General features: G+C 38.9%; 1 protein-coding gene across 1 annotated transcript in view; it reads right to left on the reverse strand.

Moving 5' to 3' along the window:
• CDC73 (cell division cycle 73) overlaps positions 1-15,937 on the reverse strand; it is a 101,487-nt gene that overhangs the window by 48,043 nt on the left and 37,507 nt on the right. The gene's annotated exons all lie outside the window — the stretch shown is intronic.

Consider the following 15,937-nt stretch of genomic DNA (forward strand, 5'->3'; position numbering starts at 1 on the left):
TGAGAAATGTAAAACATAAGTTCCAGTCTTGCACTGTTCTTGACAAAATTTCCTGTTTTGCAAAGCGGGAGAAAATTAATCAAACGTGTTGTTTTGCTCTTTCCTGTCTGACAAAAAGCAAGGCTCAGCCAAGTGAAAGCACATCTGCTGGAGAAAATGAAGCCCCACACCTGAGTTTATAGGTGGGGAAAACTAGGTCACAATAAGATTGAGAGTTCCAGCCAGCAAGATGGGCAGGAACAAAGCCTAAGCAATTTAAAGGCACGACACGTACCACTGAAAATCATTTGTGAGAAGTGGGTTAAATCTATTTACAGGTTTGCAGTTTTCTAACAAACAGAACTTTTAAAGCTTATTTTCCAACTGTTACAGCAGAGTTGTATCAAATTCAGGTTATTACTGCTTGTCACAGTGCCAGGGTAAGCAATACCCACCTCTGATCATCAGCAAATGATCAAACTGCAATTAGTTTTCTGTTTGACTGGGACTTATTAATTGGAGAAAATACAAATATTTGATGTACTTTTATTATTTAATAAAATTGATTATATTTATGGTCTTAAGATTTTACTTTTTCTGGGAAAGCTGCTCAGGAAGAAAGAAATTTCTAACTTTAGCATTACCAGGTTTTTCTAGTGTTCCCTAGTCCTTGAAGCCTGGTTTTCATGCACAGTACAGAGATCACAGCAGGCTTTTTTCCTTTGTAATGAGAAGACAAATCATATTACTGACCATTCTCAGCAGCTCTTGGGCTGTCTGTCTGCAGCAACTCTCACATGTGAACAGACTGCAAGGCACTGGATGCACCTCTGAAGCAATTCCAGCAGGTCCTCTGGAAGGCGGAGATGGGAATTTGCTCAACACCATTTTTTTGGTGATCTTCCACTAAATTTCTTCCTCTGTTGTATTTGGGGTGTGCTAATTGTACATTTCTGCATTTCCATCACACCTCAAATCATATAAATGTCTGGTTTTGGGGAAAACAAACACCTGTAAAAGTAATAACTCTCTTCTGCAGAGATTTCTCTGACTAAATTGGAAGTTCATACACTGAGTTTACATGATCCCTGTGGGCATTCATGTGAGAGAGCTGCCCTGGACAGATGTTTGGGAGTGTGCTCTCAGCCCCCAGTGCAGGTCTCCCCACTCCATGTGCTGCTCACCCCCAGCCCAAGGCTCCTGGCTGAAGGGCACTGGAGCAGGCTCTACACTGCAGTGCTAGCTCCAGACCCCAGTGTGAGTGTGGGAAGCCAGCTGCTGCAGGGGACTGAGCTCTGGAACATGTCTAATGCCACAAGTGGCCCAGGACACACTCCAGCCTCCTGGAGAGGACTTCAGCCTGCTCCCAGCCCTTGGCACTTTGCAGCTCCACTGTGATGCACTTGATTTTACCAACTCTGGCTAGTCCTAAATGCTCTTCTGGCTCCTGGGTCTAGTCCAAGAGGTTAATACTAAACCTTAAATAGTTTGGCACTGGAATCATCAAGTTTGGCAGCCAAACCACCTCTTGGGTGCTGGGCTTTGGAGCTCCTACACGATGTTGATCTGCCTGAGCTTGGCAGAACCACAGCACAATGCCCACGAGTTCAGCATACCAAACCTCCTGCTACTCACAGGACTAGTGAGGAGCACCAGAAAGCTAAATAAAAAGCCATTCTTAATGCCCTTTTAAGGGTCCAACATGATTTTTTAAATTTGTATTATTGTTTGAGTGTAAGTTGAAACTACTCTATAAAACTTACTTGAATCCTTATCAAGATGGTCAAAGGCTACTAAAAACATTTGCATCCAAGTACTGTTTTCTTACACAGTTTGTTGCAAAGCTTTCAAAAACAAAAAGGAATCATTTGTATGATGAAATATGCAATTACAGAATGAACGCTCTACATTCTTTTCTCTGAATGTTTTACTGTTTTCTAGCTTGTGTTTAAGCTATTTGCTCACTCTACTAGAATATAAAAACAGCTCATGTTAAAAATAGTGCAATAATTAATTATATCATTAAAAACTTGGACAAGTTCTCTCACTTCCTTTCCCCATACAGCAAGAAAAAAAAGCATTTTTCATTAGCAAGAGCATACAAAGTTGTAGCTAAAAACTCTAACATGTCTGCAATGCAGTAAAAAAAAAGATATAACTATTCATTGAATACAGAAGTACAAGAGTTTGTATAATACTTGCTTTAAATGTTTTTACTTTTCTGTATGTCTGCTTCAGGTTGAAAACAAATATAAAAAGTCATAATGACTCAAAAGTTATGATGGGAGAAAAAAATCGTGACATCCTCAGCACCATTATTATGGCACAGAAAAATCGTAGAAAAGCTGGCCTGGTAACAAGAACTAGAAATTGGAATTCCATAATTTCCCCATATTTATTTAACTTTCAGCTTAATGAAAATTTACACATTGATACTATAGGACCAAAATGAAGTCCCACCAAAAAAAAGTTGTTATTGAACAACAGAACTGTTCCTTTCACATCTCCAGTTAAATCAGTGGTATGAGATATTTGCACATCCCACACCAATAGAATTAAGAATGCAAAATGTGCAACTACAGCTTCTGGTGTAGTAGAACTGATCCCATCCCCAGTCACTGAGAGATCTTTTATGGGTAAAGTTTGCAGTCGTTCTAAATTTTAAAAATTACATGTCAAGGTACTTCCAAGCATCAGTGGTTGTCCTGAGAGAAAATTCAGTGCCCACTAAGATCTTCACTTAAATTTATAAACTTAAATTATGGGATGGCAGTGATCTAGAAGAGATGAGACAGACTGCTTTTCAGGTTAACCTTACTAGAACAGCAATTTAGAATCTGCTTTTCTTTGCAGTGCAGTAATATTAAACGTGTCAGTCCTCATTTACAAAATATTTTCAGAATATATCAACATGTTAAGACATGCATTAACTGTCTCCAAGCTCAGGCTAAATCAGGCACTGGAGGGGAGGGAAGCACCTAAAGGCCATTACTTCAGACTGCCTCCCTCTTCCCACTTATTTTCCTGCTATGTTAACACAGTCTCTAATCACACATCAATCTAAAATACCTACATAATCCCACAGGGCAAGAAAACCTTTTCCCTTGAAGGAATGCTCATTGCAATGCATGGAAACTTCCTAGGAGGAAATGAAAGGGAAAGGGAAGATGCTAATATAGGAGCTACTGCTTCTTCTATTTGTGCTTTTGGAAAGAACAGGCTTGTAACTGATTTGCAAAAACATCACTTGTTGTTGCCATATTTTCCCAATTTCAGATGCTATTTCTCAATCCCTCTTTTGCTGTCAAGTAACACAAATAAGCAAATATTGGACAATCACTCTGACACTGTGAGAACTGCACCTCTCAGTGAAGAGCATTATTGTTCCTTTTCATTTCAGATTGTCCTTCCAAAGCAGGATGTGACTCAGGGCACACTATCACCCCTTTGCTGAGCACATGTACTGCACATGGCACTGGCTGTCCTTCCTGCAGATCTCATCTCCAGCCCACCCAGCCCTGCCTGCCCTTCCCCAGCCAGTCCATGGGCAGCCCCAGGGAAGGAGGGAGGCAGGGAAGCTGCATGACCAGCTCTGAAATGCTGCACTGTGCAAATGTAGGTCAGCAAGGACAGGACGTGGGCTCTGCTTTGTACCAAGAGTGAAAGCAAAGGCTTTCCAGGGCAGGAGGCTGGGGGAGGGCTCTGGAAAACAACTTCTTGGAGCAAGTCAGTGAAAAAGGAGCTTGAATGTCAGAAAACACAAGAGTGAAACTAAAAATGCACAGCTGATCAACACCACACAGGTTGGAAACACAGGGCAGGCTCAGTGGCAGGGAAAAGCGTTACAAAAGTGAGGCCAAATGAGAAAGCACGATCTGGAATCCTAGTCATAAGTGTTCACACTTCTGCACTTAGAGAAGATTTACATATGAGGGAAATCCATTCTTCGAACAAATGCATTCTTCTTCTATCAAATCCATTCTTCTAACAAAACGTTTCATTTGTGACTGCAGTGCACATGTTTTTTTAAAGCCCAAACCAAATTCCAAGTCAGGACACTGTGGCATGAACAGCAGATCAGTAACTCCACAGAGAGTACTTTACACATAGCACACAAGCAAACCAAGAGCAAAGCAAATGAGATCACTTGTGCCTAGGATTTGTATTTCATCTTCACATAAAGAGTTAAATTCAGCCTTCATTTGTTCCAGCTCAAAAGAAACAGAGCCTGCTACAATATGGTACCCTCCCTTTCACAGTTAAAGACTGCAAAGGAATTTAACTGAATATGGGATATGGATGAACATTACCACGTTGCTTTTCTGATATTGCCATGGCAACAGTTACAAGAGCTCTCTTAAGCATTTAAATCTGACAATTTTCCTGATAACACTGAATGATAGTAATGATGCATTTTGGTTCATGAGCTAACTGCTCTATAACCACAGGGTGTGAACCATTCCCTTCACTTTTCTGAAGACTGCACTTTTGGTCAAAAGGTTCTGACCAAGACAGTAACCTTGAATTACCACTCAAAAAAAAAAAAAAAAAGTCCCCCCAGCTCAGGAAGTACTGGTGGCTTAAAGCTTTGTGTACTCTCAAAGGTTTCCATGTGAATGTTTAAGTTGAGCAGTGTCTAGGGTGGAGAAGTCAAGGCTGCTAAAATCTTTGATGGGATTTTTCTCAAAGGGCTTTCATTAGCCTGGGAAGGCTGGAGGAAAAAACCCACTTTCTGAAGGGTGGAGTGAATTGTTGCGGACCTTCAAGATGTCATTTGCTCAAGAAAAGAGGAGGAGAAAAAAAACTGGTGTTTTTATACAATCTTTATCAGTTTGTAAGCACTACACACTTTTTTAAATAACAAAACACTGCAAGCTGTTGTACCTCAGTGAGGCCAAAGGGCACTGAGGAATCCACAGTGTGCTCTGAGGACAAGGGCATCACAGCAACGCCTCCACCTCCTATTAGCCCATTTAGCTTTAGCTAATAATAAGTGGCATTTCAACTGTTTAATAGGAATATTCTGTGAACCACTCACTGATCCCCCAGATGCTCAGTGTGGGCATAATGGAGAAGTCTCTTTTTCTTTACCTCATTAAAAAGTGAAGTGTGTGAAACATGTTTGTCATCCTAACATTTTAAGGATACCAGCTTTGATAATGCCTTGCAATGTATTCAACTAGAAAAGATTAAGATACTGAAAACAGTGTGAAAACTTAAAAATTTCCCAAGATAACAAAAACTCAAATTTCAGAAGAAAAAATCATGCTTGCAAAGATCTAAGAAAGAAATCTTTTCAACACAAAAAAAGCCCTCAGAAGCTAAACTACTCACAGTTCTTTTGCTGTTAACACTTCTTAAAGTTTTATACTAAATTAAAAATTAAAAACACCCATGCCATCCTAAAACCACCAAATCCCTTCACACTCTTGAAAAACCACAACTTCACCACATCTTTTCTTCTGGAAAGGCCAAGTGCTCCCACATCTCTATCACGCTCAAAGTTTATAATGCGAAAAACCAACTGCCACAAGAAATCCCTTGTTAATAAAATACCAGACAAGACACTAAAGGAAACTAAAACCTTCCTCACTGCCTTTCCTAAATATTTAACAGACCCTGCATTTAAACAAGCTGAGGCCTCAGAACTATTTTGAGACTAAGAATAACCTACAATCTTGCAGGTTTCATTCAGGATGTGTGTCACTGTCATCACTTTCAAAAGAAGCATCAATTTACATCACATTTTAAACCTGTTTTGCCCTAACATCCAGATTGATACAAGATGACAAAACAAAAAAAAGAAACACTGGAAAATACCATCTGTGACTCAGTCAAAAATTTAGTGCTGCTATTTAATGCAAATGCCAGTCCTTTTATAGGCATTCTTTCAAAGTCCACCTAGACATTGATTTTTGCTGCCATAAAAATTCAGCTCAATTTTCCAGCCTTCTGAATGAAGAGAACCAATTTCCCATTGCATCATCTTTAACTAATCTAAAATGTTGTATTGCATTGACTGGGTTTTAGTCCAGAAAAAGATAACATTTTTATGTCCCAAAAATGTAAAGAAATGAGACAATTCAGAGGTGCTCTTAATGTTACTCAAGACTCTAAAATAAAGGTAAATAACTCATACATACCCAAGAGAACAACTGACACCTCTATTGCTCAAAAAGCAAATTATAAAGCTTATGCTGTACCCACAATGAGGCTTACCAAAGGGAAAAAGCAAAAACCAACCAAAACCCAGCAAACCCCCAGAAATCACCTTATTCTTATATAGCTGTATCTTCAATAGAAAAGTATTTTCAATAATACCTCTATTTATGGCATGACAAAATTCTGTCTTCCAAATCTGAAATGATATTTAAAACCTGATGTAGCAGTTTGCTTTTATTATTTGATCAAATTTCACATGAATTAACTATTTAGGAAGTTATCCAGATTAATTGAGAAACCAAATCTTTTCCATGAATTCTCAAAGTGGTAAAAAAATTAGGCAAGAATGATAGATAATCACAATTCCTTTACTTTATAAAAATTAAATTTTTTTCAGAGTTAAAAGCTGTAGTCACTACTGCCTACTATCCAGCTGTGAAATATCCCCTTTTAAAAAAGCAGCCAAATCTGTTTGCTATATCCATCAAAGGTATGATTTTTTCCTAACCAAAATTCAGTTGAGAAATGGATGCTGCAAACAACTTCAGATATCCAGTTTTCATTAATGTTAATAAAGGAATGACAGCCCTGTGACAATAGTTTGGAGGCACTAAACCTGAAAGAAACATAATGCTGTCCTAGTCATTAAGAACTGCACTGCCTGGATCCCTCAAACATTTTAATTTTCTTTTTTTCCCTTCCACCATTTCCATATTTTCTACTAGAAGAAGTAATTTGAATGATTTATTGTCCAAATTTCATGCTAGCAGAGCAGAATGGAAAAACTAGAATAAACTACACAGTGACATTTCTTCCCTACCCATCCTCCTATTCACTAAAAACAATTTACACCCATGAGCACACTTTTGTTAAGTAGCATCTCCTGCACACATTCCATAATTTGAGAGTTTTATGAAACACTACTTGGGTTTTGCCTGTGAGACTTCTTTTGACAACCAGTCAAGTATTAATGATTTACCTCTTCCAGTTCTGTAAAAAAAAACACCTATGAACCTTGTATTAATTTTTTTTCATTGTAAATATTTTACATGGAATAGAGTGGAGTTTTTTTCCCCATTTCTTATCACAATATTCTCCTGGACTTACTTATACTATTAGCACCTGAAGCACTAACATAGTCCTTGAATTCATCAGACCCTGATTTACCCATGGAACAGATAAATCATAGCATGTTCATGACACAACAGATGCTCAGGAGCATTAAGTGTTGTTTCTTTTTTCTCACAACAGTGGAATTGCAGCAAGCACTCCATGATGATATATCCTGGCTAGAACACAGCAAAGTTCTTCTGCTCCAGTTCCAAGTGCAGCCATTTCACACACACAGCTATAACCCAGTTTAAATGGAACATAAATTGCAGTTGGACAATGCTCACACTCTGAAAGGATGGATACTTCTTCCTCAGCTTGTCTGGGCACCCTGTTCCACCCTCACAGGCAAGAATTTCTTCCTGACATTGAATTGAAATCTGAATCTCCCCTCTGAGATTATTTAAACTATCCTCCCTTGTTTTATCACTGTGTGCCCTTGTCAAAAGGCATTGTGCCTCTTTGAGGAAGGCTGCAATGGGGTCCCCCCAGAGCCTTCTCCTCTGCAGCTGTCAGTCTGTCCTGGAGCAGAGCAGCTCCAGCCCCACGAGCACCTTCAGGACCTGCTCTGAGAGGCCCAGCACATCTGTCCTGTGCAGGGCACTGCAGAGCTGGATGAGCTCTGCATGTGGGGCCTCAGGAGGGAACAATCCCTCCCCTTCACCTCTGGCCACCCTGCTTCTGGCACAGCCCAGGATTCAGCTCACCTTCTGGGCTGGGAGTGCACACTGTTGGCTCATGCCCAGCTGTTCATCCACCACAACCCCCAAGTCCTTCCATGCAGTCCTTCCCAGCCTGGGACTGCCCTAGCCCAGTGCACCACCCTCTGCGCTTGCTAAAGGGCCTTGCTGAACTTCATTCTCTTCATCATGTTCAGTTGTGTAACCCAAGGTGCTGGGCAATTTCCTTTTTGTGGGATTTTTTGGGGTTTTTTGGTGACACTTTAAGACTTGAGCAAAAATAGCTTTACATATTTGCTGAACATATTTCACACTGGCTTTGTCAGTTACTTGAAGTGAAAAATGATGACAATGAGATGTGTTGCCATAGGGAAAAAAAAAGGCTGCCTCCCACCACAGGCACCTAAATCATTTGGCTTTTCATTTGTTTCAGCAGCCAATACAGATAAGAATTTGTTCGTCCCTGGATTTTGGGAAGACAAAAAAAAAAAATTATTTTTCCAACTGTCAATAAAGCTTTCTCTTCTTGTTGTCCTATTTCTCTTTTACAACTACCTCTTCACAGCTAGAGTTATCAGAGTTAGTAGAGTTATCAGAGATGCTGTAACCCACTAGAAGCAAGTCTTTGCAAGATGCAATATGAAAAATAAAGCATTTTCTATACAAACCCTATAACAATCTCCCTCCTCACCCAAACACCTCAAAACCACATTAAACATTCATTCCCAGAGAAACTTCTAACTAGTCCTTCTAAAGAAATGAACACTAACTCCTTAAAAACCAATGACTCCCAGAGACTACACAAACCTGTCTGTTTCTAATAAACACCAAACTACAGTTTCTGAATTTTCTACAGAACATTTTCAAAGCTTACTAACAATACTTAGACCTTTAGAAAATTGATCATATATTGCAGATCAACTCTTTACTCAACAATGGCATCAGATGATATTAGATCAAATGAAAATTACTTGTTTCAAAAAAAACCTAGATATAAATAAATGTTGATTAGGACCTGTTATTACCAATACTCCCTCCCTAAACAGTTGGTAAAATTTAGCCAACAAGTCACAGAAATATTAACCAAGTTTCCCCATTTACTAAAAAATATAAGGCAAGTATATTTTACTGAAAAACAGATTCAACTACAGGGATGTTGTAATCTAGGACTGTACCATCCTCTACACAAGCAGAATGGGAGCAGAAATTATCACAACATTTATTCTGCTGCTGCTAACTGCATTAAATGGAAAATATTTTTAAACCCCAGTAGAAATCCTTTAGAATAATGGACAGTAATTACCAACTTTGTAAGTTGTGACACTTGAGTAAGTATTGCACAGTACATCTCTTTCTATTAAACATGGAGATAAAAGATGCAAAACCCACAAAGTCATACTTCAAGGGAAATACACAGGCAGGACAGGCACTTAAAAGAGAAAATATTCTGCCCTAAAGAGCTTATGTAAGTAAGTGGACAAATTTTAAGTGGTAGGCTTCAATTCATCAGTTTAAATACTGGAAATGAGTGTTTTTTCTTGTGTAATGACAATTGAGGTAAAGTGTGAAAGCACTGACTATGCCCAAAAATAAACAGCCTATTAAGCATCCACAGCAATTTAATTTCCTATTCCTTTCTCAACTTAAACACCCCAAACATAAAACTGAAAGCAAAACAAATTACCCTTGTGCTTGCCAACCAAAATAAAACCCAAAGTTAAAAATACCTTTACAATTTTTAACTCTCTCTGTAAATACATACAGAATAAGTGCATTATGGAAAACATAGAAGGTTTTGAATTTCCTGCTGGATGTCCATGAGATCTAGAGGATCCTGATCTGTGCCTTGTGGAAAACATGCAGGCTCTGCAGGTTAGCTAATAAATACATGGCTCTGTGTAACCCAGCCATCAGTGCCAGCAGGGAAGAGCAGCAAGTGAATTTTATTCGTGGTGCTGGTGCAGATCACATCTGTAATCCCATGTAGGCTACACACAGCACTAAGGAATGGGACCCCAGCAAGCAGAGGAGCAGCAATCACAGACTGGGAAAGCTGCTCCCAAACTTCATGGGAGAACAAATATCCGAAAGCTTATCAAGATTCAAGGAAAGGTGAGAAGTCAAAACATATTAATTTAAATGCACTGAATTCCCATGTGAGTTTTCCAATGCAGAAGTAAATTGGCCTTCACTCACTGTAAAGCAAGGAAATTAAACTACATACAGCTCACTAAATTAATTTTATTCCTAAAGACATCACCAGCCAATGGCAATTTAATGCATTATAACTTATGAATGTTGATGTTGAACACTTTGGTAATTTGCTTGAGTGCCTTGATCTAGATATAGCCTTAAGGAAAACTTGTGTATTGCCATTTTAGATTGCATCATCCATTGTATTAAGGAGAAAAGGTTGATTGCGAATGGCAGAACTAGGAAGTACTTGCTTTAACAGGAAAACACAGACCATTATTGAAGCCTCTTAACTTCCTGATGACTCCCAGCCATGCTCAGGTGGCAACAGCTCCACCCTGCAAAGTCCTGACGGGTTTCATTACAAATGAAATATGAATTAAGATTTTAACGCATTGAAACAAATCCTGATTTGGGGAGCTCAGGAGCTACGACAGAAATCTGTGAGGAATTTCCACAAGGTCTTCAAGCCCCTGAAGGGCACTGACTGACAGAGACACCCAGGCTACCAGGAAGAACCACAGTCATGTTTCAGACACAGGCAGAGCTTTTTTCACCCCAAAGCTTTACACGGCTTTTTTTTTTTTAATTGTATTTTGCGTGAGCACAAAGGCACCTCCAGAAACCTATTTATTTGTCACAAAATCCCTTAACAAGCCTAGAATCCAGGAGGATCCAGAGATGAGAAAGGAAGTAACTTGTCATTTTAAATTATTTTATAGCTCCCAGGTCAGCACCAGGCTGGAGGCCACCACAGAGAGATGAGACTCCAGGGGCTAAGAATCAGTTCATTCCAGGAAGAGAATTCTGTGCATTCTGCTAAAGCACACAGGGTCCGCCATGACCTTCTCCTACAAGAGCTTGGTCATGAGGAGTAAGCCAGACTGCAGCCAGGGCTTTATCAACAGAAAAGACAAATACTAGAATATTAAGCAAAAGAACTGAAAACCAACTAAACTACATACAATTAACTGATATATAAATAATGTAAGAAAATTCTGAGGTTTAAACATTTAAAAGTGAAAAACAAAAGTAAAAAGCAAATAAAATTCACAGTAACACCTACATTTATTTTGAAGCATAACAGATTCACTACAAATCAGTGTTGGAGTAAATGAACTGCTAATACATAAACCCAGAATAAATCTTTATTTTTCCAGCAAGATAATGTCAAAGAGCACATGAAATGTATTACAGAAAGGTATAAATGCCTTTCTGCAATTTAACTAGAAGCAAAACATTCCCTCCCACAACCATTATCTTCAGACTTGCCAGAGAAGCTCATGCTACTTCCTTCACCCCTGAGAAAATCAAACATCTGCCCACCCCATCAGCTTTTAATCTTCTTATGGACAGAATTAATTTAGCTTCCTTCTGGGGAATGTGATGGGAGAGAAAACTGGCCAAGCCTATTTGAGCCAAAGTCAGTCTTTTGTTTAAAGGAGAAAAAAGAAAAAGAGAGGGGAGGAGAGGGAAAAAAACCATAAGCTGTGAGCACTCTTTAGTCATGCCATATTTATTAAGTATCAATACATTCCTGTGCATTTTACCATAATTCAAATATGACTTCACTAAAGAAACACCACTTTAACTGAACATATGGCAGAAACTCCCTGAAGCATGCCAAAGATTAAATGTCAGGTTAATCAATCACTTCCACTCCACTTAGGAGAGGCATCAGAAAAAGTTAATTATTTCTTTAAAGGAATGATTTTTATTCATAACTGAAAACTTTCACAAATATTAGTATACTAATATTAGGAACACTATCCTAGTGTTTAACATTAATCCATTCTGGATCTTAACCTGGAGGATGTTGAGTATTTATATCCTATTTCTCTCAGCTCCATATAAAGGAGTAATAAAATAATAGTTGAAAATATTTTCTGTGTACTGCAAATTTCCACCTATAAAATGTTCCCTGCATATGGATTACTGTTATGGTACTCATTCTTGAAAATTATCTAATACCCACATTCATATTTGAAAGGCTTACAATTCAGAGTGTTTGGCATTACAAGCCACGGGCAGGCAGCTTTCCAGAGAAGAAAATAAAAGGACATTAAGAGCCTTGCTGAGCCCTGCCAGGGGAAGGAACATAAGAGACATATTGAATCTGTGGTTTTGTTGTGCACTGCAATAGCACACATATGCAAGCTACCCATATTAAATATTTAGCTCACCTTAGGTGAGCAAACTGCCTGATTAGGCACTTTCATTATTCTGAATGGGAACTGTAACAAACCAGCAAAAACAGTTTTCCAAAGATTTCAGCTATGAACAAGGAAGTTGATTTACTTATTAAAACTTCACCTTTGAATTGCCTGAATGTTACATCTGATTTTAAAGGGTAGGTTTAGAGCCGGCTCAGATTTCAGAGTCCCTTTAGATTTAATTTCTAATACAGCATTAAAATCCATTTGGGTTTTAATATGTATTTTACTACTTTAATCTGCATTTCACCTGCTGTTCATGTCCAGATATTTTTGGAAGCTTTTTCTTGACATTATTTTCCAGACATAATTATAGATATGAAAGGTACTATAAAAATCATTATTTGCTACAGCACACATCATCACCCTAAAACAGAATGGCTTTTACAGACCCAGATGAGGTAGCTGCATGTGTTCTGTATATTATAATATATTCTATGTATTATTAGCTACAAAATATTTGTCTTAAATCATTATAAAGCCCTTTCCATCCACAGGTCTTTTGTTAGTTAGCAACCATGATAAAACAGAATTAATCAGGCAGGTTATCTGCTTTACTGATGACTGTATTCCATTTTTATTTCAGTTATATGTAAATCTGTTTGCCTGATTTACACCAGCCGGGAAGTGGGGCTGATGGACAGTGCTGCATAATAGCAGCACCCTCAAGTCTCCTATGCTAAAGCAAAAGCAGAGTTGGTTTTTCCCCACCTCTTCTCAATCTGCTTCAGTAACACACTCTCCCTTCTCCCACAGTATGGTTCCAAACTACTTCCCAATTTCAATAAAACCTGGAGAAAATTATTGCCTTTGTCAACTTTTATGAAAATTGCTGGCCAGGGAAATTAAACCCTCGAATTACTGCTCCCAGGGAGAGAAAGGCAGGCAGTGCTTTCTCTGTGTCTCCTCAAAACAAGCACCAAGCCACCCAAAATCATCCATCTGGAACTCAGCAGCTGCACTTCCTTCTAGGCCAAGGGAGGGCACAAGGAGACCTTCATCTCACTTGAAGAAATCTAGAATTTTTAACAATATTCTAAATTAAAAGTACTATGAATTTACAGCCAGTAGACTGACAGTTAACTGCAAGCAAGCTTATCACATCACTACATCACTTTGCTTAGTCACATCAAGTTTTCCTTCACACTTGAACTGAATTTTAAAAGCATATCTGTTGCTCATGCACAAAACTGACTCATGTATCTTCACGGAGAGACAGAAAGGAAGAGATTTAAATTCCAAAAATACATCCTAAGTTTCTTAAAGCAGCAAACCAGCTGAATAGATGGACTTCCTCAACCTTAATGTGCCAAATGCAATGGAAATGTAGGATGAAATAAAAACATGCTTTGTTAATATTTATGTTGTATAAAGCCTAACTAAGAGTTTTATAGGTGTGAGGAACAAGTTAGTGGGAATTGGATTTCACAAAGTATTACCTGAATTCATACTATAATGTTGTTAATATTAAGATAATAATGTATGTTATAAATTGGTTAATGTTGTTACAATAGCCTAGTTGTGACATTGGTTTTCATGAGGACAGCATGGCTTGGTGTGCTGCAGGGTGGGTTCACGAGTCTGCATTGGACAGACAGACTGCTGCTAGCCAAACTTCTGAGACATGACCTGAAAGGAGGAGAACTTCATCCAATGAGGACCCTGATAACCACGGTGATGAAACCACAAAGGAGTGACACGGGGTGAGACTACATAAACCCAAAAGTAAATTTCCATAAAGCTGATGCAATATCAGGGAGATAAAAGGTGAAAACACCATTTTGAGCACAAGCCTCTGGCATTTTGCCATGCTCCCAGCACTGTCCCTTTTGCTTTGCTGACTTTTTTTGTTCTCAATAAAACTACTATAACTCATTCCCACTTGGGGTCTGGGTCATTTATAGCAATAGGCCAGCTAATTAAATGATGTATTTATAAAAAACACAGTTGTCCTCAAAGTTATTGATAAATTTCTTTCGATTTACCAACTGCCTTAGATAAATTTGACATTTTAAGTACATTGGACAAACCTTCATTATTCAAAATAGTTAAGTACTAAAGATGCATAGATCCAAGGTTAGCCTTTTACATTTTAAAAGAAAATGAAAATGTTTGTCTCCCAAAGAAATTTGCATTCAGGCTACACATGTATTGATTCACAAAGGCAGGGAATCAGATTTATTTTTACCAGATCACCAGTGTTAAGTCCCATTTGCATGAGGCTCGTGTTACTTAGAAAAATCCCAAACCAAAAATCTCCAGAAAATCCCACAAGCCTTTTGGGAACAAAGAGGGCCAACAGAGAAAGTGGTGAATGAGAATTAAACCAGCCAATGCATCATTCAGTGCCTGCCCACATGCACTTCATACACACACATCTCACCTCAACTCCCTCAGCTCAGCTGAGTTTGACATGAATAAAGAGCCAGGAGCCACCCTTGCAGCAGAGTGATGTGAGTGGTGTCAGCACAGCATATTGCTCAGTGCAAGCACAAATCCAGCTCCAGATGGCAGCCCAGCAGCCCACAGGCACAGGTACACTCCAGGAGGAATGAGCACTGCTGCCCCAATGCCAGGTGAGTGAGCCATAACTAATGCAGAGTTCATTATTTGGCCTTTGCAGTCATTTACCTCATGAGAAAGCCTGCACTGAACAGACTTAGCCAGGAGCACCAGGAGCAAACCTGAGTAAGTCAAGACTTTGTGCCTACTGACATCCTAAAAGTGAGGACACTGATTCAACAGCAACAGCGTGGCTGCACAAAGGACACAGGCAGATTAACACCTGCATTTAGATGGAACACTAAAATGTCACAAATTTCAAGACCTAAATATAGTCACTCTTAATTAATTACCTGCTTGAATGGTGCAAGAAGGAGCTGCCAAAAAAGTTTAAAAATATGTTCTATTTTGCTGTTCTGACTGGATCTTCTCATTGGTTATGTTGCACTACCTGGAAATAGTGCCCAATGACATCATTTTTAATCCATCCCCCAAAGGACTAAGAGCCAGGGCTCTTGTCTCAGCATTCCATCAACACTTGCCTCTAAAATTCTGTCTAAGTTCTGAGCTCTGCAGGTTTAATGCACTTAGAAAAAACTATCCTGGCCTTACATATTCTGACTGAAGAACACCACACTGCTGTAATAATTCTGTACCTGTGAACAAAATCTGCCACACTGAGATAGAGACACCCTCTGGTATCACACACTCCCAATCACATACTGAAAGAATTCAACAGAAGGGGAAAAAAACCTCACCTAAACAACAAAATAAACCCACAAGTGCAAGAAAAAGGAAAGGAAGGGGACCATTAAAAGAACAAACACCAGGACACAGACCACAAATTGAAACAACAATCCTTAAGTGTGTTCAAAGAAGGCAACAGTAAGGACTAAGCACAGAATGTATAAAAATAATTATAAACAAATCATAAAGGAGAGTGTGCTCTACCTTAACTAAGTAGCAGTAAATGGCATGAGTGAGATGTACTTGAGCCTGGGCTCTGAGGCAGTTCCTATGGATATTGCTAAGGTAACCAGCTACCCTACTTTCCAAGCTCAGAAGAAGGTATGACTATGACACTAAGTTAGTTATAAG

The sequence above is a fragment of the Geospiza fortis genome, unplaced genomic scaffold (assembly GCF_000277835.1).
Source record: "Geospiza fortis unplaced genomic scaffold, GeoFor_1.0 scaffold229, whole genome shotgun sequence".
Lineage (NCBI taxonomy): Eukaryota > Metazoa > Chordata > Aves > Passeriformes > Thraupidae > Geospiza > Geospiza fortis.